Raw genomic sequence first — 25,000 nt, 5'->3', positions numbered from 1 at the left:
TAAAGCATTACGAGTATGCTTACGCAGTGTATATATATATATATATATATATATATATATATATATATATATATATATATATATATACATATATATATATATATATATATATATATATATATATATATATATAATATTTGTATATATATATATATATATATATATATATATATATATATATATATATATATATATATATATATATATATATATGTGTGTGTGTGTGTGTATGTAAATATCACCCTCGAACGGCATATAATACCGAATCCTATCTTATGAATATATATCCACTTGGAATTCATTTTATGGTAACAGCTTCTGGCCGGGTGAAGATTCGAACCCTCACTTGTGGGCCGGAAACAATGCCAGCAACGGCTCTACCGACTGAGCTATCAAAAGAGATAAAAGTTCTTGACAAGTCCCCGTACATATTCCTGTCGAATTTAGGAATCTGTTCATAGACTTGAAATAAACCCATCTCCACCATGATAGCTTAATCGTGAGTTTGCTACACGTGGTCATTTTAAATGAACATATATCCCAAGCACACGTGATTTCAATCAATGTAAATATAACCCACTAACAGCATTTAATACCGAATTCTATCTTGGGAATATATATCCACTTGGAATTCATTTTATGGTAACAGCTTCTGGCTGGGTGGAGAATCGAACCATCGCTTGTGGGCCGGGAACCATGCCAGCAATGGCTCTACCGACTGAGCTATCAAAAGATATAAAAGTTCATGACAAGTCCCCGTACATATTCCTGTCGAATTTAGGAATCTGTTCATAGACTTGAAATAAACCCATCTCCACCATGATAGCTGAATCGTGAGTTTGCTACACGTGGTCATTTTAAATGAACATTTTATCACAACCACAAGTGATTTCAATCCATGTAAATATCACCCACAAACGGCATTTAATACCGAATTCTATCTTGGGAATATATATCCACTTTGAATTCATTTTATGGTAACAGCTTCTGGCTGGGTGGAGAATCGAACCATCGCTTGTGGGCCGGAAACCATGCCAGCAATGGCTCTACCGACTGAGCTATCAAAAGATATAAAAGTTCATGACAAGTCCCCGTACATAATCCTGTCGAATTTAGGAATCTGTTCATAGAACTGAAATAAACCCATCTCCACCATGATAGCTGAATTGTGAGTTTGCTACACGTGGTCATTTTAAATGAACATATATCACAAGCACACGTAATTTCATTCAATGTAAATATCACCCACGAACGGCATTTAATACCGAATTCTATCTAGGGAATATATATCCTCTTGGAATTCATTATATGGTAACAGCTTCTGGCCGGGTGAAGATTCGAACCCTCACTTGTGGGCCGGAAACCATGCCAGCAACAGCTCTACCGACTGAGCTATCAAAAGAGATAAAAGTTCATGGCAAGTCCCCATCTATATTCCTGTTGGATTTAGGAATCTGTTCATAGACTTGAAATAAACCCATCTCCACTATGAGCTGAATCATGAGTTTGCTATACGTGGTCTTTTTAAATGAACATATATCACAAGCACACGTGATTTCAATTAATGTAAATATCACCCACTAACAGCATTTAATACCGAATTCTATCTTGGGAATATATATCCACTTGGAATTCATTTTATAGTAACAGCTTCTGGCCGGGTGGAGATTCGAACCCTCGCGTGTGGGCCGGAAACCATGCCAGCAACGGCTCTACCAACTGAGCTATCAAAAGTGATAAAAGTTCATGACAAGTCCCCTTACATATTCCTGTCGAAATTAGAAATCTGTTCATAGACTTGAAATAAACCCATCACCATGATAGCTGAATCGTGAGTTTGCTACACGTGGTCATTTTAAATGAACATATATCACAAGCGCACATGATTTCAATTAATGTAAATATCACCCACGAACGGCATTTAATACCAAATTCTATCTTGGGAATGTATATCCACTTGGAATTCATTTTATGGTAACAGCTTCTGGCCGGGTGGAGATTCGAACCCTCACTTGTGGGCCGGAAACCATGCCAGCAACGGCTCTACCGACTGAGCTATCAAAAAAGATAAAAGTTCATGACAAGTCCCCGTACATATTCCTGTCGAATTTAGGAATCTGTCCATTGACTTGAAATGAACCCATCTCCACCATGATAGCTGAATTGTGAGTTTGCTACACGTAGTCATTTTAAATGAACATATATCACAAGCACATGTGATTTCAATCAATGTAAATATCACCCACGAACGGCATTTAATACCGAATTCTATCTTGGGAAAATCACCCTCTTGGAATTTATTTTATGGTAACAGCTTCTGGCCGGGTGGAGATTCGAACCCTCACTTGTGTGCCGGAAACCATGCCAGAAACGGCTCTACTAACTGAGCTATCAAAAGGGATAAAAGTTCATTACAAGTCCCCATATATATTCCTTTCGACTTTTGGAATCTGTTCATAGACTTTAAATAAACCCATCTCCACCATGATAGCTGAATCGTGAGTTTGCTACACGTGGTCATTTTAAATGAACATTTTATCACAACCACAAGTGATTTCAATCCATGTAAATATCACCCACAAACGGCATTTAATACCGAATTCTATCTTGGGAATATATATCCACTTTGAATTCATTATATGGTAACAGCTTCTGGCTGGGTGGAGAATCGAACCATCGCTTGTGGGCCGGAAACCATGCCAGCAATGGCTCTACCGACTGAGCTATCAAAAGATATAAAAGTTCATGACAAGTCCCCGTACATATTCCTGTCGAATTTAGGAATCTGTTCATAGACTTGAAACAAATTCCTAAATCACGTCTGCTTTGGATATATGTTCATTTAAAATGACCACGTGTAGCAAACTCACGATTCAGCTATCATGGTGGAGATGGGTTTATTTCAAGTCTATGAACAGATTCCTAAATTCAACAGGAATATGTATGGGGACTTGTCATGAACTTTTCTCTCTTTTGATATCTCAGTCGGTAGAGCCGTTGATGGCATTGTTTCCGGCCCACAGGTGGGGGTTCGAATCGTCACCCGTCCAAAAGCTCTTATCATGAAATGAATTCCAAGTGGATATATATTCCCAACAAAGAAATCAGTATTAAATGCCGTTCGTGGGTGATATTTACATTGATTGAAATCATGTGTGCTTGTGATATATGTTCATTTAAAATGACCACGTGCAGCAAACTCACGATTCAGCTATCATGGTTTTAGATGGGTTTATTTCATGTCTATGAACAGATTCCTAAATTCGACAGGAATATGTATGGGGACATGTCATGAACTTTTATATCTTTTGATAGCTCAGTCAGTAGAGCCGTTGCTGGCATGGTTTCCGGCCCACAAGTTAGGGTTCGAATCTCCACCCGGCCAGAAGCTGTTACCATAAAATGAATTCCAATTGGATACGTATTCCCAAGATAGAATTCAGTATTAAATGCCTTTCGTGAGTTATATTTACATTGATTGAAACCACGTGTGCTTGTGATATATATTCATTTAAAATGACCACGTGTAGCAAACTCACGATTCAGCTATCATGGTGGAGATGGGTTTATTTCAAGTCTATGAACAGATTCCTAAATTCGACAGGAATATGTATGGGGACTTGTCAAGAACTTTTATCTCTTTTGATAGCTCAGTCGGTAGAGCCGTTGCTGGCATGGTTTCCGGCCCACAAGTGAGGGTTCGAATCTCCACCCGGCCAGAAGCTGTTACCAGGAAATGAATTCCAAGTGGATATATATTCCCAAGATAGAATTCAGTATTAAATGCCGTTTGTGGGTTATATTTATATTGATTGAAATCACGTGTGCTTATGATATATATTCATTTAAAATGACCACGTGTAGCAAACTCACGATTCAGCTATCATGGTGGAGATGGGTCTATTTCAAGTCTATGAACAGATTCCTAAATTCGACAGGAATATGTACGGGGACTTGTCAAGAACTTTTATCTCTTTTGATAGCTCAGTCGGTAGAGCCGTTGCTGGCATGGTTTCCGGCCCACAAGTGAGGGTTCGAATCTCCACCCAGCCAGAAGCTGTTACCAGGAAATGAATTCCAAGTGGATATATATTCCCAAGATAGAATTCGGTATTAAATGCCGTTTGTGGGTTATATTTACATTGATTGAAATCACGTGTGCTTATGATATATATTCATTTAAAATGACCACGTGTAGCAAACTCACGATTCAGCTATTATGGTGGAGATGGGTTTATTTCAAGTCTATGAACAGATTCCTAAATTCGACAGGAATATGTACGGGGTCTTGTCAAGAACTTTTATCTCTTTTGATAGCTCAGTCGGTAGAGCCGTTGCTGGCATGGTTTCCGGCCCACAAGTGAGGGTTCGAATCTTCACCCGGCCAGAAGCTGTTACCAGGAAATGAATTCCAAGTGGATATATATTCCCAAGATAGAATTCGGTATTAAATGCCGTTTGTGGGTTATATTTACATTGATTGAAATCACGTGTGCTTATGATATATATTCATTTAAAATGACCACGTGTAACAAACTCACGATTCAGCTATCATGGTGGAGATGGGTTTATTTCAAGTCTATGAACAGATTCCTAAATTCGACAGGAATATGTACGGGGACTTGTCAAGAACTTTTATCTCTTTTGATAGCTCAGTCGGTAGAGCCGTTGCTGGCATGGTTTCAGGCCCACAAGTGAGGGTTCGAATCTCCATCCGGCCAGAAGCTGTTACCTTAAAATTAATTCCAAGTCGATATATATTCCCAAGATAGAATTCAGTATTAAATGCCATTCGTGGGTGATATTTACATTCATTGAAATTATATGTGCTTGTGATATATGTTCATATATATGTATGTACGTATATAGATATATATTTATATATATACATATATATATATATATATATATATATATATATATATATATATATATATATATATATATAGATATAGATATAGATATATATGGATATTTATATATATATATATATATATATATATATATATATATATACATACACACACATATATGTATATAAATATATATACATATATATATATATATATATATATATATATATATATATATATATATACACACATATATATATATATATATATATGTACACACACATACACACACACACATATATATATATTCATATATATATATATATATATATATATATATATATATATATATATATATATATATATATATATGTATGTATAATGTATGTAGATATGTATACAGTAGAATTATGTATATATATATATATATATATATATATATATATATATATATATATATATATATATATATATATATATATATATATATGTTTGTGTGTGTGTGTACATATAAATATATATATGTTTATTTATTTATATATATATATATATATATATATATATATATATATATATATAATCTTTTTATTCACTCATTCATTATAGTTTCAATGAATGGGCGACAAATGCTAGACATTGTTCAACCACCGAGCATCGTTTCCCCAATACACAGTATGGCGCCCTCTACTTGAAGCCATTGTGCATAGGTATAGAAAAAGAACGAGGGGATGGAACCTTACAATATGAAATCCTATACAGCCTATAAGATTACTAATTAATTTCATGGCAATTGCCGATCATACATATTGCGATTAAGCCTAATAAATTTTGCAAGCAAAAATAGAACATTGTGTAAGATGTTACGATTTGTATTGCATATGAAGTTGGTTATTATATATATTTTTCTCATCATATCACGTTCTATGCTCATAATTATTAGAGGTAATTCATTCGGTAATATTGTTTTTCCCTTCACATTTGTTTCACAACGAAAATTTCAAAACTGATACTTTCTTTGTTTTAAATACAAATTTAGTATCAAGTCATCAAAGGCAAGCTTGCGGAAACGTGACCATAATATCTCAGTGAGTGATTAAAGTCCTTGGGACCGTTTATTAGAATAACAAATGACAGTCTGTCTATCTGTGAAAGGCTTAAAGGCTGGATGTTCTCTGGGACGCTTTTTGTTCCTGGTCAACCCTTTTTCCCTGTATTCTGCTGCTCACTTCAAGACCTTCGGAAGCTTTGTTGTCAATTCCTTAAAGCGAGTAAGGGAAGAAACGGAACCATCCTTGTAAGATGCGCATATAACACAAACCATTTCTTCTCAGTTTTGTCAACGCTATTCATTCTGAATTTATGATTTATGTATATATATATATATATATATATATATATATATATATATATATATATATATATATATATATATATATATATATATATATATATATATATATATATATATATATATATATATATATATATATATATATACGGTACATATATATATATATATATATATATATATATATATATATATATATATATATATATATATATATATATATATATGTACCGTATATATATAATGTGAAGTGTCTATCAGTCTACTCTTCTTTCTGCCTGGCCATCAGTTTTGTCAAGGCTTTTCATTCTGAATTTTTATCTATATATCTATATATATAACTGAAGTTTATATCAGTATACTCGTCTTTCTGTCTGGCCATCTGTATATCAGTTCGTTTCCTAAGGTTTATTATTATTTTTATCTTCTTTGCCTCAACTTCTGAACTATCAGAAATGGAAACGTCACATTTGCCTGGGGTTTTCCACATGGGAAGTGGGTGTACAGATTTACATTCATGTTGAGATCAAGGTTATTTTTAAGAGCAAAAGTCAAATAATAGAATACCTCTCCCTGCTTCCTGGCGTCTCTCAGTCACTCATTCTTACAGCTATTTCGTTTTTATTTATGATAATATTCGTTATGCATCTCGAGAGGAAGGCAATCCATCTGCAATGTCATGAGGAAACGGGAAATATGACTATGAATCTCCTTCCTCTCATTTATCTTTCTTATTATATTTACTTGAAGCAGAAACGTTACTTGATCGTCTGATGTCTTATTATGAGTTCTCCCCTTTCGTTTACATTTTAGTTTTATAATGAGGTGGTTTCGGTTGTTTTTGAGGAAGATCTAAACAAATAAGACCGATTCAGTATCTTGGAAATTATGATATATATATATATATATATATATATATATATATATATATATATATATATATATATATATATATATATATATATATATATATATATACATATATATATATAAGGAATATCAAGTTTTCCAAAAATTCCTTTTCGTGACGATACGGTATAAAAATGTATTGTTTATCACGTCATTTTTTGTCGCAGTACGTGCACAATAACACTTGATACTTAAGTGAATACTGAATAGAAATTAATATCCAAAAGCTCAAAAAACCTATTTGGCTATTTTTATTTCTCAATGAAATAATAATTCAAAGGGCTTTAACGACGGAGGAACATCAAATCCTGCTGGTCAGGAAGTCAAAAGACGCCTAGCAATCTCGTGACCAGTATGTGTTAAGAAAGGCAAGTTTAAAATGGTGGGAAAAAATTTTGAGGGAAGTGTACTTGCTAATGATAAACTTGAATTTTCCATATTAGAAATTCATGTCCTATAGGAAACGCCACAAAATATAAAAAGAAAATATATTTTTTTTGATGTATTGTATTAGAAAGCTTAGAAACATTGGAACATCATATAAGTAATTATATAAATAATACATATAAATATGTATATATATATATATATATATATATATATATATATATATATATATAAATACATTTATATATATATATATATATATATATATATATATATATATATATATATATATATATATATACATATACATACATGTATGTGTGTGTAATATATATATATATATATATATATATATATATATATATATATATATATATATATATATATCCATTTCAAGCTCTATGTATATCATAGGTTTATCTCTTGTTTATTCTCTGGAACTTACACTAACATCCACGCAGACACACTTGCCTCCCCCTCTTAAATCACCAGGTCCTTTCGAGTGTTTTGAAATGGTAATAATTGTATGTTTATTATTAAACAACGCCGTGTTCTCGGAACATATCAAAGAGATCATCAAAATACAACAGTGTATCTATAAAGTGTTAAGTCGTAAAAGCTAATGGTTTGAAGTTTCAAGATCCATTTCACAGAATTGGAAAGGAATTTCATTTCACGTAATCTTCCACTTTGAATACGGCTTCTGTGTGTCTTTCCCGGCCGCTTGCAAGACACCATTAGGATCGAGCGATGAACCAAACAACTTTCGGTATAAATGCATCTGTAAAAGTTTATAAGACTCAGAGTTACGTATCGCGGCATTTGGCAGATTCAGTCACGAGTTACCATCTCAAAGACAATTTCCTGCCCTATTCCGAAGCTTCCAAAGTTTTCCTCGTCGATAATTGCTTGCAGTTCCTCGCTGGAGAAGAGCCGGATTTCTTGCAATCGCGGAAGGAAGGATCATCAGTAACGTGGATTTGAGTAACCTAAGGTAAGATGATCATATGAAACGAGAAGAAAAGGGAGTGACACTTTCAGATACCTTCAATCTTATATCAGGGTATGAGACTTCGGGGGATATTTTAGGAACCGAGAAGGCATTGTAGAATGACAATCTGATACCGTGATAGCAGGACGTTACTGGTTAAGATGCCGAAGAATAGGCGCGAAAGATTAATTTCAGTGGTATTTTTCATTACTAAAATGTATACGGATTTGAATTCCACATCGTGAACATTAATGCGTTTCTTCACAGCAATACAAAAGGGAAAAGTGCATGGTGTCTATACATAACGTAACAGTTTAGTGACGATTTGTTTACCATTACTTACAGTCCTTACCGATGAGTTGGACAAATAAAGGAAATGGTCTCCAGATGCTAGCTGTAACTTCATTACAGCATTTCTATTCATCATGCAAATGCAATCGTTCTGATTACCATAAGAATTGTTTGATACATTGAAACTAAGCAATTCGTTACAACATTTTATGTATTTGTTTTTTCTTCCGAGGTTTTCTTTTCCATTCCTCGTATTTAGCAATATTTCATTTCCTCTTGAAATTAACGAAAGTCTTTACAATTACTCACTTACAGAGAGAGAGAGAGAGAGAGAGAGAGAGAGAGAGAGAGAGAGAGAGAGAGAGAGAGAGAGAGAGAGAGAGATTAGCAACTATCCTAACCTCGTGATTTCTAATTCTAAAATACAAAACAGTAAACATTTTAACTGTTGTTTATTCTGCTCTGTCTTATCTTCTTTTATCTTTCTACATACCTGCTATGACCCACTTCAGTCAATCACCAGCCGTGTACATATCATGTTTAGGTCTACTTGGATCTACTATGTATTATTATTATTATTATTTGTATTATTATTATTATTATTATTATTATTATTATTATAATTATTATTATTACCTAAGTTACAACCCTAGTTGGAGAAGCAGGATTTTATAATTATGCCCAAGGGCTCCAACAAGGTAGAATAGGCCTCTGGGGAAAGGAAATAGAGAATAAATGAGCTATAAAAGAAATAATAAACAATTAAAATAAAATGTAACTATGGGCAGTAAGCAGTAGAAAATAAGAGATCTGATCAAATAATGTGATTATTTTCCTTTCAATTTAAATTGAAAACAGTAAATTATCCTACCAGGAACCATTAGATGGCAGATGCCTATTTTTCCGATTTAACATAGAGAGAATCATGTGAAACTCAATTAACCAATTGGTGCTGAGCTGCCTGTTGTCGTTGGCTCATCAGTGATTCGGCTTTTGGCAAAAAAACATTTATTTTGAAAAGGTTATTATGTTCATAAAGGACCAATGCATTCAGATATCCAAACCATTTAGATATAGCCATTACTTTCCGCATGCATAATTAATTCCACTAGCTGTTTTAATTAAATGTTCTCTGCTCGAATGATTATTTACTTAGCACCTGTAATTAGTATTCATTAAAGTGTGAACTGATTAAGATCAAGTATGAATTTACGCATATCCCCATAAACCGTGTTTGGTAAGAAAAATTGTCGAGTAGATTAAACCAAAAAGTTGCATAATAATTTTCATTCATGAAACATAAAAGAATTTACATAAAATTCTCAAAAATCTTTATTTTATTTGTAAAAGATTAAATACACAAATTCATATTCCAATATATTTTTTGTTCCGATCGCTAGGCACATCTTATATTACGGGAAGGAGCGACGTACGCAATGTTTGCTGTTGGTATTTTGTTTGGTCTCCAGTCTCTTCGGAATGTTTGTTTGCCTTGAAGCAAAAAAAATATTCCCTCGAGCGATATTCCATAGGTGAATTTGTTCTGGTTTCTTATACCTTTTATTGCCGATGTCCTGGATATTTTTGTTGCCATTGCTTTTATTTCTTTTACTGTAGACGATCCTGTTAAGTTCATTATCGAAACTAACTTTTCTCACTATTGTTTTATCATTAGCTTACCATCATCATCTATGGTCTTATAATTATTTTTCATATTCATCCCTTATATTTTCTTTTACTTCTTATGACCAAGTCAAATGGAGATAACGTTTGCATTTGCACGGTACCTGTTTCATACACGCTTATACACTGTAATGCCATTTTTTTTATCTCTCGCCGCCACCCCACTGATAATAGAATAGCCTGTTTAAGCTTGCCATAGCTTGTATCATATTGTTTGAATTTTTGACATTTTCGCTCTCAATTTCTTGTATTTAAGTTCGTTATCTGTTGACTAAACTTTATTTGCATTGACCTCACCTCTCTGTTAGTATCTAACACCGACGTTGCTACATTTCTGACCCCAGAGTGACTGCTCCACACTGCATTTTTTGCCTCTCGCTTCACCCTACCCTTTTTACAGTGCCGCCAACAAACCTAGCTCTTGAACATATGCCACCTCAATGAAAATAGCACCCTTCGCTAGCAAGGAAGTGTTCGCCTGGTTCCACCATGCTGAAGTTCAGTTTCTTATCAAGGGCATGACTAGCTCAAGCAGAAAAGCAGACTATGTTCTTGTGGCGATCCCCAAGGACACTTTCCTTCAAAACATACCTCGTGGAACATTACTCACCATTGTCTGTCCATATGGTCAAGCTTTTTCAGCTCTCTCAACAGTTTTGCTTGCCCTCACTCTCCTGCAACCTGCTACAGACAGCTATCCTTGGGAAGTGAACCTATTTCGTTTACCTGAACCTGTACATGCTGACATCCCCAATGTCGATACCTAGCCTATGAGTGAAGAACCTGATGACCCGAGTCGCCACCCTTATGGACAGCTACTTCACTCCCTTCAAGACCTCCATCACCACGCCTGATGAAGAGGACAGCTACTTAACACTGACTGAAGCTGATGTGAATACGGTAGACACAGACGTCCACCCCTTGACATGGAGGTGCGGCGACAAAACAGCCCACGACAAATATATGCCGCTCCTCGCTCATGCTCCAGCTGTTTACTGATGCCCATTAGCCGCATATCTGCTACAATCATTTCAGATTCAGGGCCTCCCCTTTCACTAATCTTTTCTTTTTACATGATGCAAGTAGAGGTGTGCGGTTTTTGGTAAACACTGGTACTTACCATTGCCTTCTACCAAAGTCACTTTCCAGGACAAGATGTAATCATTCTAAGCTGGCTGATATCCGGCTGGTAGCTGCCAACGGATCTGAGATCCCCATCTACGGGTACGAGACACTCACGCTATCGCTTGGGTGCACCAAATACCATTGGAAATTGCTCGCTGCCGAAGTAATATTGCCACCACTCGATGCGGATTTCCTCTCCCATTTTCACATCTTTGTTCATTTTGGCATCGATGATTAGTCAACATAGACTCATACTAATTAACAACTCTTCAACCCTCTCCCTACGATTTCACACTCTACATGAGCACACCCATGGATGCCCACCTCCTCATGTCGTACCCAAAACTTTGCTGTCCAGAACTTCACCTAATGCCCAAGGTTCCTGCCAAGCATGGTATTTATCCCTTATCAAAATGACGGGGCTCCCAGTATTCATCAGATTCAGGTTTCTGGCCCCAGATTGTTTGGCACCCACTAAACAAACGTTCACCAAATTGGAAGAAGGATGGCTCCCTGTGCCCTTGTAGGGATTCCAGTAATCTCAACATGCACACAGAACCAGATCACTATCTCCTCCCCAACATCACTGACGTTACCTCCTACTTGCACAAAGTAAAAGTGCTCTCCACGCTCGACCTCTTGAAGGGGTATTATTAGGTGCTCATGAACCCATAAGAAATCCACAAGACTGCTATCACCACCCATTTCGGTACATACACCTTCTATCACTCCTGTTTTGGCTGCTGAGGCCATTTTTCAGTGCCTCATGGATGGTATCTTAGGGGACCTCCCTTTCTGTGTATGTTGCGTGGACAACATATTTGTGTTCTCTTCCTCCAAAAGGGAACATCTTAGTCACCTATAAATCGTTCTTACCCACCTCTAATAGAACAGCCTTATAGTCTGGTACGACAAGTTTACATTTATTGCCTACAAAGTATTGTTCTTATGGCACCGTATTACTCCTGCAAGCGTCCACTCCCTCCCTGAGAAGGTAGCAGCTATTCAGAACTTTTCCACAACCTTGACCGTTAAACCGCTACAAGAATTATTGGGCATGATAAACCATTATCACAGGTTTCTGCCAGCCATTGCTCCCACTCTGGCCCACCTCTATATCTACCACAAGAGCAGGTCAAAGGACCTGACGTCACGTTCCCTCCAAGAACTGACTTTTTGCATCGCAAATAATGCCCTATACACAGCTGCCATTCTCACTTTTTCTGTGCCATATACCCCTCTCCTTGCCTTCACTGATGCCAAAAATCTCGCAATTGGTCCAGTACTCGAGTAGGTGGTCAACAGCTTTCCCTGCCCATTGGTCTTCTTCAGTATAAAACTGTCTAATGCAAAATCTGGCCACTCCACCTTAGTACAGATGTCTGTCACTTTTGCCAGTTCTTAGAAGTTACACCTTTTGCATTCATATGGACAACGTGCTTCTGGTGTACGCCTTCACTCGACAGTCTGAAGCCTGGTCTGCCCATTAACACCGACATCTCTCCGCCGTGGCTGAATACAACTCCACCCTTCAACAAGACCCTGAAAGAGAATCCCGATGCCCTGTCGAGAAACACATTGGCTGCTATTCACCTGTGATGGGTTTACAGCGCCTGGGCAGAAGTCCAAACGAAAAGATCCAGAATACCATGCATTTACTATTTCCTACACATCCCTCATTTGTGTATCCTGGCATTACCCTACATCAGAAAACCACCTACATCACTACAGTCAACGGAAGGGTTGAATGTTTTCATCACACCCTCAAAGAAGCTTTGATGTCCAGTTGCAATAACTCCAACTGGTTTACTCAGCTTTCCTGGGTCCTCCTGGGATTAAGAACGCTCCTAAGGATGCCCTAGATGTCTATGCAGCGGAAATGGTGTTTGGCGACCCATTGGTCGCCCCTGCTGCATTTTTTCTGGGTGAAACCTACATCAAATCGTGGGAAAATTTACTCCATGCTGCCAGACTTACAAGCCCTCAGCTAAGCAATACATACAGATTTATATGCCAGAACACACGTCTTGTCTTCCTGCTGTGCAATGACACTAGCAAGTCACCTGTCACCTCCTTACACGGGCCCCTTCCTCGTGATGTGATTCGTCACACACCGAAAGCTTTCTTAACCCTGGATAGGTACGCTCCTCGGACACCCCTTTAAGGGTATACTCGGACGCGCGCGACCCCGACGCCAAAAAAAATTCTTGAAAAATCAGTTTTTGCAGTAACCTCCTTTTTTCTTTTGCCAAAAAAACTTCAATGAATGCTTAAAACAGCTGCAAAGAGAAATACTACTCATATGCAGAAAAACTATTTATTATAAATATTTTAAAAAATTAAGTAGAAAAAAAGACCTTACATAAAAATTCATAAAAAAAAAGTTTATACATATATACCCAAATCCTTTTAGGAATTGATTCTTCAATGTTTAGGACACATCTTGATGTATTTTGGATGAAGTCAGAACCATGGAGGTGAAGATCTGAAATGAGAAAAAAAGGGTAACTTTTTTTGGCCAAAACAATTTGTCCAAATTTCATGAATTTTTTTGGGTACCCAAATGAAATAGGAAGTGGCTAATTTTTTTAGGGAATAAACATATGTTATCCTAGAATAGAAATATGTAAAAAAATCTTCATTATTTTGTAAATTACATTTATATCATGGGCCATATCTAAAGGTAATTTTTTGAGTACTTAGAAATTTCGTAAAAAAATACATATATTTATTATATAATATGATATTTATGCAGGTAAAAATATACCAAAATATCACAAATTCTATAGGGAACAAGAATATATATAGATAGGGCAACTTACGCTTCGGATATGTCCACAAAATGGCCGCCAACCACACTGACTCAGACTCCCTAATCTGCCACTTGAAATGTAGGAAGGGTATGTCAATTTCAAGGTGTTATTTACTAATCTAATTATTCTTGGATATGCATAAAAATTGTATGGTGGGTTGCTGGATAATTGTCAATTATTTTACGACTATAAAATTAAAATTCTGACCCAAAAAAAATTTTTTGAAGGGAAATAAAATCGAAAAAAAAAATGTAAAACAATATAATATTCAGCTAAAAAAATTTGATGATATTCAATCAAAAAAGAAGTAAACAAAATTTTCCGACAAATAAACATCTAGAGGAATCATTACTCTGTTATAGTTCCTTAGTACGTAGTAATTTTGAAAGAAATGTGAAAAAACGAAAAAGTGGCAATCGCAGGAAAATCGAACACATACCTATATATACGCTATATCTGGCTAAAAATAAAGATAGGCATGGGTAGCCAGATCATCTAGAAACACTTTCCAACACTATAAAAATATAAGTTTTGTGACACTACTTGCCAATTCCTTACGGTAACATGACTAAACAAAAAAATGCAAAACAAATAAAAGGGGAACTCGCGGAAAAATGGCTAACAATCTAATATACGGCATTTCAGAAAAAAAAAATTCAGTCACGTGCTAGGAAAACCATCAAGGCACATTTTCCGACAAATAAACATCTACATGAATCATTACTCTGTGATAGTTCCTTAGTACGTATTAATTTTGAAAGAAATGGAAAAAAACGAAAAAATGGCAATCACAGGAAAATCGAACACATACCTATATATACGCTATATCTGGCTAAAAAAAAATAGGCATGGGTAGCCAGATCATCTAGAAACACTTTCCAACACTATAAAAATATAAGTTTTGCGACACTACTTGCCAATTCCTTACGGTAACATGAAACATGACTAAGCAAAAATATGCAAAACAAATAAAAAGGGGCACTCGCGGAAAAATGCCCAACATTCTAATATACGGCATCTCAGATAAAAAAAAAAAAAAGACATGCACGTGTTAGCCCAACCATCAAGGCACACTTTCTAACACATAAAAATGAAAAAAAAAATCAATAATATACGGCAATTCCTTACTACGTAGTAAATTTTTACAAATATTGAAAAAAAACAGAAATTGGCAACCGCAGTTAAATACCCAATATACCAATAACTACGTCGTATCTGACAAAAACAAAGTCACGCATGGGTAGCCAGATCATCTAGACATACTTTCCAACACTAAAAAAGCAAAAGTTTTACGACACTATTTGGCAATATCTTACGGAAAAATGACTTGGCAAAAAAATGATAAAAAATGAAAAAGGGGCACTCGCGGTAAAATGCCCAACATTCTAATATACGGCATCTCAGATAAAAAAAAAGACATGCACGTGTTAGCCCAACCATCAAGGCACTCTTTCTTACACATAAACATGAAAAAAAAATCAATAATATACGGCAATTCCTTACTACGTAGTAAATTTTTACAAATATTGGAAAAAAACAGAAATTGGCAACTGCAGTTAAATACCCAATATACCAATAACTACGTCGTATCTAACAAAAACAAAGTCACGTATGGGTAGCCAGATCATCTAGACACACTTTCCAACACTAAAAAAGCAAAAGTTTTACGACACTATTCGGCAATATCTTACGGAAAAATGACTTGGCAAAAAAATGATAAAAAATGAAAAAGGGGCACTCGCGGTAAAATGGTCCTCGTGGTGATGAACGACATTTTAATTAAAAAAAAAATCATGCACATGGTAGCCAAATAATCCACCAAGACTTTCCACAACTGATAACCTATACAAGTTGCACCATTCTACGACAATTTCATAATACGTAATAACTTTGATAATTATGCAAATTACCTTAGAAGGGTAAACTCGGTCGCGCTCGACCCCGAAACGTCTCAGAAATCGGGGAAAGAGTACAGCTACAGCAATGCACATCTGGACACTACTAGAGCGTGTAGGCGAGACATCTACTGCAGGTCGATCACCCACAAATTCAGTCACGGGGGTGAGTCACGTGAGAAAAACCTGTTTTTTTTTTACGCTCGGGGTCGCGGACGACCCACCGTACCTATCCAGGGTAACATTAGAGGCAGGAGCTCCTATTAATCATGTATGTCATCATTTAGGTGGGGAAAGCCATGTACCATAGTGTTTCATGCACGCTCATACTCTGTAATGCTATAGTATATAAACTCGTTATCTGTTTCAAAACGTTCATTTGCATTCACGTTGCCACACCTATCCATATTTATTCTATAAAAATTATTCAAGAACACAATTTCGTGTTTTGATGAATCTCGATGGTTAATTTCGCTGGATAATTCATAATTTATATGTTGCATGATGATTATTATCTAGTAACGTGTTAATGGAGAATGTATTTATTATATATGTTATTATAACACTACCGTCCAGTTGAAATAGAGGATGAATTTTGCATCAATATGATGCTGGTTCTGCAGGGCTAATTGCAACAGGTATTCAAACGAAAGTATTTTTTAGGTTTTGAGATATAGATTTTGATTTCCATTAATATTCTAAATAGTGCATGAGAATTCCTCCTCCATTTCTTTTTTCTTATGTATAAAACTGTATAAGCACAACTGAAATAAGTGTGAAAAGTAACATAGCCATAACAAAATATAATCAACATTTTCCTTGTGTTTTCAATGCTAAACAAATCATTATAGTGATGGCAATAGATGTTTAATGTATTTTGCTATCAAAAACTAAAAGGTTTTTATAATTGACACAAAAACCCAAATAAAAATGGTAAAACATTTCATAATTTTAACTTTTTTACATGTTGTATGGAAGGTTTCTGTTAGAAATAATGAAGGATTTCAGGCTACCTAACAACGTAATAGTTCTCATACCTTGTATTTTCTTGCGTGTATCTTCGCCGAAAGATAAACGAATCCGAGAGATGGGTCGAAGGAAACTTTGATTAAAAGCGAAAGACGGGATTTGAAGTTCTGGAGAATGTATAACTTTTATCAAAGAGAAGGGTGCGGTACCAGTGAATCTATTAAGTTTTGTTTTCATTGTTATAGTACATTAGCTTAAAAAAATACATATATCCGAAAGCTTGAATATATTAGCTAGAGAAAAATTAATGAAAAAACTACTAAAATTGAAAATGGAAATATAATTCCCGCTTTTATAACTCTACTTACAGTATTTCCTGGTGGGACTTTTTATAAACTATTTTTCACATGCATTGTTAGAAATAATGGCATATGTCCTCTATAAAGAACAGCCATTGGATATAAAAGGTGTTAAATTCAATTTCTTACATGGCGATAAGCTTACCAATCAAACAGAGGCATGTTTCACGAGTATAAAAATACATTGTAAGATAAAGGTACCGTAATCATCAACAGTAACGCTGGGAGTATAAACCGGAGGAATCTTTCCTGGTAGACTATAGACACTATGATAAGAACTTAAATAAAACAGGAAACATACGTCGGAGTTGGGTGGATCTGGTACAAAATATTGCTTATTGAGGGTAAATAAACAAAAGAGAATCAATAAATAGTTTTACAATTAACTGTTTTTCATGCGAATCTTTTAATTCACTTTGTTCAGGCATCATTTAGCACGATGCTTATATATAGCATGAGTAAAATATAAGTCCTCTACGGACAATGAATTAGATTTTTGTAATTAACACTATGATCTACAAGTGTTTTTATGTAATCTTTTTTATACCATAAACACTGCCTCATTCCGGTATTTATGACCACAAGGTACAGCCAATGTACAATTACTGCATGAGAAATGAGTTAAGATATAGGAAAAGTCTAAATGAAAACATTCATCTGAGTTTCGAGACTAGACTCTACATTTTACAATTGAGACATTAATCAATTCTAACATGGGAAACCACATGAATGCATAATTAATGAATGGAATGAGAGAAAAGTTTAAAGCTAACGCATGAATTTGTTTTATTCAAGCACAATATTTTAAGCCTCAATTAAATGTAAGTATTCATGAGTAAAAAATATTGAAAATAAAAGCTAAGATTGTTGCGCATTACAAAACGTTATTAATACCAACAAAATCAGAAAACTAACAATCGAATGAAGTTGTATTATAGGAACAATCTCAGCCACATTGAGTTGCCGGTTTGATGACTGTATGATATCTTTTATGCTGAGAGAGATCATAAATTATCAAAACGGCATTATCATACCGAGGGTTGAAATTGTGAAAATTATTATTATTATTTAAGGAATATGTAAAAATATTATTAGAATTATTGTTATTACTAGATTTGTTAATGTTAGGAAAATTATTATTATTATTATTGAAATAGTCTACACAGAGATTTTATCATTTCTATAAGTCAAGCAATACTAATGTTCAGTAATTCTGAAACAAGAAGTAATAATGAAATAAGTGTGCTCATAGGGATTCTCTACTAGATAATATATGCTGAGTGCCTGTGATTTCCATAATCCTGGGGGGTAATTATTTTGTAGTTCTATCTACAGTAAGTTTGTGAAGTCTACTATCGACCAACAAAAAGAGTTTAAGATAATACTTCCATCATCGATTGTTATTAATTTCGTCTTCTCGAAAATTCCTACTGTTTCTAATAAAAAAAATGAGGCATTTATAAACCTGACACATTTATTTATTTATTTATTTATTTATTTTTTTTTTGGACAAATCTATGACGATTACTAACTTTTAATACTTGAGCAGTCCATAGGATACAAAGTTTGGGACTTAAAACTTTTTCTACTAACGTATAGATCGAAATATTTATCGTTATATTAAAAGATTTATCATAGTCACCTGTAGACATAGGTAAATATAGAGAGATTTCGGATAACGGACCAATGTGTTCGGATGGAATATAACACCATATTCCTCTTAACAAATTGATAAGAGAGGAATCATTCTCGATGTAAGATATGGCAACGTAATTTTTAACCAAAATAGCAACTTAGCTTTTTTGAGACATTTCTTTATGCACCTGAACAGAAAAATTACTGATATCCGGGTATATATACACAAACAAAAACAAGGTGATTTAAGTGAGGAATATACTAAAGAGAGCAAATATGACCACAAGTCGTAATATATGAAATTAATCAAAACAGCCTAAACTTTGTTTAGACAATCGTTATCATTTATTAAAGAATGCTTTTGCATTTAAATTGCGAGAAGAAATTTCCTTTCCAACAAGACTCGTCGGATAATCACAGTACAAACCACTGTTAGATTTAGAACATTTCTAAAATTTTTAGTGCAGTATACATTAATTAGATCACATTTTAGTTATAAAAAACATATTTTTAACTAGACATACCGTGATATTGTGCAAATTTATCACATTTTATTTTTTTTCTCACTTGGAAATACCAAAAAAAAAAATATCAACCATCATAATACATATTTTCTGCAAAAAGCACGATAGGCACATGTCCAGTAATGTGTCAAGGATTGAAAGTAATCTTCTAGAGTAATTTTTTCGTTTTTTTTTTTCAACCACATGTCATGAAGATCTAGATTTTTGACACATCAAATTAAGATCGTTTTTCTACTTTTCTTTTTTTTCCATTTTTTTCGTGTTTGTGATTAGCTATAAGCATTTGATGGGCATAACTGAGCCACTAACTTCTTTTTGAGCCTTGGTTGACCTTTACGGCTTTTCTTAATTATTTAAGAAATCTAACATTAACACATCTACCTACAGTGGAAGCTTAACTATGAGAGCCCATTTTTAATGCATTGGAAAATACAGAGGCAAATAAGTAGCACAGCCAGAAAGTGTTCATGTAAATGCTAAAGGTCGAATATATTACAATAAAGATCCCAACTTTCGATCAATTTATAAATGAAGACTATTGAATAAATACCGTGTATACCGCACGACAAATTGTAAGCAATTTAGTATAAAATACGGATTGAAAATTTTTGTGGATGTTTGTATCCTAGTTTGATTTTAACCGAAGTCTATGGAAAGAAAACCAAAAAGTTATATATTATAACGAATAGAATATAGGGCACACTCAACATCTCGGTGAAAATAAAGATATGTACGTATAAGCTGCAAATGGATAAGAATAGAAACCAAAGATGGTGTCTTCGGTGTCTATCATCTTCTCATTTGGAACAAAATAACAAAGAAACGTGATCGTGTCCTCAAAACCTTTTAGAATGGATGGGTTTGAATTAAAGAAAACGTTTCCAATTGCACCGGTCGGTAAAAATTCTTTTGAAAATTAATGGTAAAGGGAAAACAAAGAAAATGCTAATCAAAAATTCTCCACCAGCTGTCACTTCCTTGTACTAAAACAGAAACTAGGAAAACGATCGAGTGTAAAGTAGGTTTCACTTCACCTGAAAATACAAGGAACATGTATGGCTAGCCTGTAAAGCAAGAGTTTTCTTCGTGAAGGATTCTCTCTCTCTCTCTCTCTCTCTCTCTCTCTCTCTCTCTCTCTCTCTCTCTCTCTCTCTCTCTCTCAACACACCTTGTACAATATACTTTAGGATACGAATGGGAAATAGAGGTTTCATTTCCAGTGAAAAGTCAATTAACACATATGGTCAACATGAAAAAAGAGAATTGTTTAATGTAAAATCATTCCTAAAAAGCTTATTGTTGTTAATATCCATTTGATCAGTAGTTGGTATAAATCATATGAAAAAGTGCGTGTATATACAGTACGTATATGTGGGTGTATTTATATGTTTATACAGTATATAAATACGTGTGCGCACACACACACACATCTTATTCCTTAAATTTGTGTTTTTTCAAGACATTAAATATCGAAAACAGAAAACTCTCAGAATCTGATAAAATGTTAGATAGTTGTTTGACCAAAGCATAAATTTATTTGTGGTTAAATCATTCCGAATTCACTACACTTGGGAACTATGGTGTGCGCCATTAAAAAGTCATAGGTCAGTCCTGGAAGACCAATACGCAATCTTGTTGAAATGTCCTCAGTTGTTATTTTAGATTCCCTACAGACACAGGCTCTTGGTATATTGAAGCCCGTGATGACTTGGTTCTTTTGTCTTTTTGTTCTGTTACTTCCGTTGGGAAGACAACCTTTAATCTGTAAATCGTAAAAAAACATTATGTACAATAATACTAAAGTTTGATACAACAGCTACTTTACTTGCTTCAATAACTAAGAAAGTGATAAAAAATAGTTCAGTTCACAGAATTCTACCTACAACCCTTAGATTCCTTTCTTGCATATTACAGCCATTCTACCCGGCACGTCCTTTATTCCTCAGCACATACATCTGTATGCAGTCATACTTTCCTCCTGCCTTAGCCATTTATTAATAGCATATCTTATTCACTTACACTTGGTTTCCATCTCTTCTGTGTGACTAAACCAACTCAAAATATTGAGATAATTATATCCTTTCACTCAAAGTAACCTTTCCATCCTTTTCTATATATCTATATTTCCAACTTGGTTATCAGCAGACATAATATTCTCTGAAAACAGTTCATCAGTGCAGCTTCATTTTTTTTTTTATTTCATTGCCACTGCATATCAAAACTACACATCTTCCTGGTGGATTTAGGTCAACAATCATTCCTCGCATTGTTTCATAATTCGCACGTCTTGTTTCACATAATATGTGACTCGACACCTCTGGCAGTTTATCATCTAATTTTATGTTTACTCTTAAATACTTTTTTGAAACAAACACCTCTATCCTACGGTCGTTCATACAGTATATTGGTGTATATATCTGGTTCCCCTTTCTTCAAGTAGCTTTAACCCGAATTTTATCGTTCTGTAAACTATGGTTTCTAAGCATTATGGTATGTATCTCGTATGATTAAGCATTTTACTATTCTTCCATTCATATACATTATGACAGAGAATATATAAAATCTATATTTTTTAAAACCAGATTTTTATCCAATCGAAAGTCTCTCTCTCTCTCTCTCTCTCTCTCTCTCTCTCTCTCTCTCTCTCTCTCTCTCTCTCTCTCTCTCTCTTTTCCCTTAGGAGGATGTAAAGACGAGAATAAGTGGTAGAATGGATGGGCCTTTATAAAATGATGGCATCAGCAATAACGTGGAAACGGGCAAAGGGCTTTTAAGGGCTTTTCTTATCGAAAGAGAAGAAGGGACATATATTGACCTTCAGAATTAGCAACCCCTTTTTACATATCCTAGATTACAATCATAAAATTTACTCGTAAAATTTTAACATTGTTTTTCTCATTCTGAAATTCTGTATAATACTGGATTAATAACTTCTAATTACGTATTATTTATGCGTAAATTAATATACTTTTTGTATGTACAGTAGAGTTGAAGAAATTATTGGTGGAATTGAATATTCCTAAACTTTTTTTTTTTTAAGTTTAGCCATGGGATATGCAGTATTAAATCTATAGACAAATTTAAAAAGTCCTTGATCATATTTTACAGGTAATTTTTTTAAACCGAAAAATAAAACTTAGAAATAGAAAAAAATATTACTCCTATATTCTGGGTAGTAAAACGAAGGAGTATTCTATTTTAAAATTGTGGGTGGAAATTACTGGTAATTCATAAAATTAAGAATAAATAAATGCTCTTATGAATTAGATTTACACCTCATATGAAATAAATGTAATTAAATTCATGGAAATGAACCATTGAATGTGAACTTTAACATTAATCGACAGAGCATCTGAATTTAGATATAAAGTTGGCTAGAAATAGAAACGGATTTAGTCAGTTAAGCTAACTATCTAAATGAGTTTTCTCGGAAATTAGTCCGACTCAAGAAGGGAAACCTACCAGTTGAAAGGCGTCTATTCGTTAATGAATATAGGACCATAGCCCGTTATGTAAGTAGAACGATTTGCAAATTGTATTAAAAAAATTGTTGGGACGCATTAAATTAATTCAAAAGCGCCTAATTAGTTTCATAGACTGAACTACATATGTGTATTCTAGCCATTAATAGCCCACTGCAGAAGAAGACCTCAGGCATGCCCTTGCATTTACGACTGTTTATAGCCTTTCTGTGCCAGTCCACAACCGCAAACTTTCTTAGTTCGTCAGTCTATTGTCTTCTCTTCCTTACCCTGCTTTTTTTTGCAATCTCTTGGGACCCATTGTTCCACACCCGCAAACTTTCTTAGTTCGTCAGTCTATTGTCTTCTCTTCCTTACCCTGCTTCTTTTGCAATCTCTTGGGACCCATTGTGGCATTTTTAATGACAATCTATTATCTGTCTTGCTTATATACATTTCTTGTTTAGAATATTTTTTTTCTTTGAAATATCCTCTACTTTAGTTTGCTCTCGCAACCATAATTCTTTCCACAGCTCTTTGAGTTGTAACGATCCTATGTTCAAAGGCTTTAGTGAGGCTCTACGTTTTTTATGTATACGGTAAAACTGGTAGAGCCATCTCATTAAATACTTTTCGTTTTAGAGATAGTGACATTTTACGTTTCATAATTATTTTGTTTTCTAAGAGCTATCCATCCCATGCTTATCCATTTAATTTCGGTCTCGTGTCTTGGGGAAACACTTGCTGTTCTAATTTCGTATATTCTTTAACAATCTCTAAAGGTTCATCCATATCTCGTGTTTGATGGCTCTCTGCATTTTCATGAAACATTATCTTAGTTTTACTCATATTCAATTTCAGTCCTACATTTCTGCTTTCTCTATTCCAATCTTCTATCATCTTTTGCAATTCCTTCCAGGTTCCACTAAACAGAAATATGTTAACCGAAAATTTTAAATTGTTAAGGTATTCGGCATTAACATTAATTCCTACATTTCCACATCATGATTTTTTAAAGAATCTTCTTCTAGACATGCTGTGAATAATTTAGGAGAGATGGGGCCTACCTCCTTTCTCAATCGAGATTTTCTCACTATATTTATGTAGTTTTAGGATTGCTGTACTTCCTGTATAGCTATCTAAAAGCGTGCTAACATGAGTTTTATCTATTCCTTGTTTTTGAAGGAATCAATATATATATATATATATATATATATATATATATATATATATATATATATATATAAACACATATATATATATATATATATATATAAATATATATATATATATATATATATATATATGTATATATATATATATATATATATATATATATATGTAAATATATATATATATTTTTCATGTATCAAAACCTTTTTAATTCCTCAAACTCATTTCGTTTTGTCCCCTTATAAACTACTTTGTATTCCCTAATTTAAGGAAAGTAACCCTTTAGGAAATGTGCACTATAGGTAGTAGGTTGGCCAGGGCACCAGCCACCCGTTGAGATACTACCGCTAGAGAGTTAGGGGGTCCTTTGATTGGCCAGACAGTATATTTGATCCTTCTCTCTGGTTACGGTTATTTCCCTTTGCCTACACCGACACAGAATAGTCCGGGCTATTCCTTACAGATTCTCCTTTGTCCTCATACACCTGACAAAACTGAGATTACCAAACAATTCTTCTTCACCAAAGGGGTTAACTATGGTAATGTAATTGTTGAGTGGGTACTTTCCTCTTGGTAAGGTTAGA

The sequence above is a fragment of the Palaemon carinicauda genome, chromosome 4 (genome assembly GCF_036898095.1).
Source record: "Palaemon carinicauda isolate YSFRI2023 chromosome 4, ASM3689809v2, whole genome shotgun sequence".
Classification (NCBI taxonomy): domain Eukaryota; kingdom Metazoa; phylum Arthropoda; class Malacostraca; order Decapoda; family Palaemonidae; genus Palaemon; species Palaemon carinicauda.
This window is presented reverse-complemented; position numbering follows the sequence as displayed.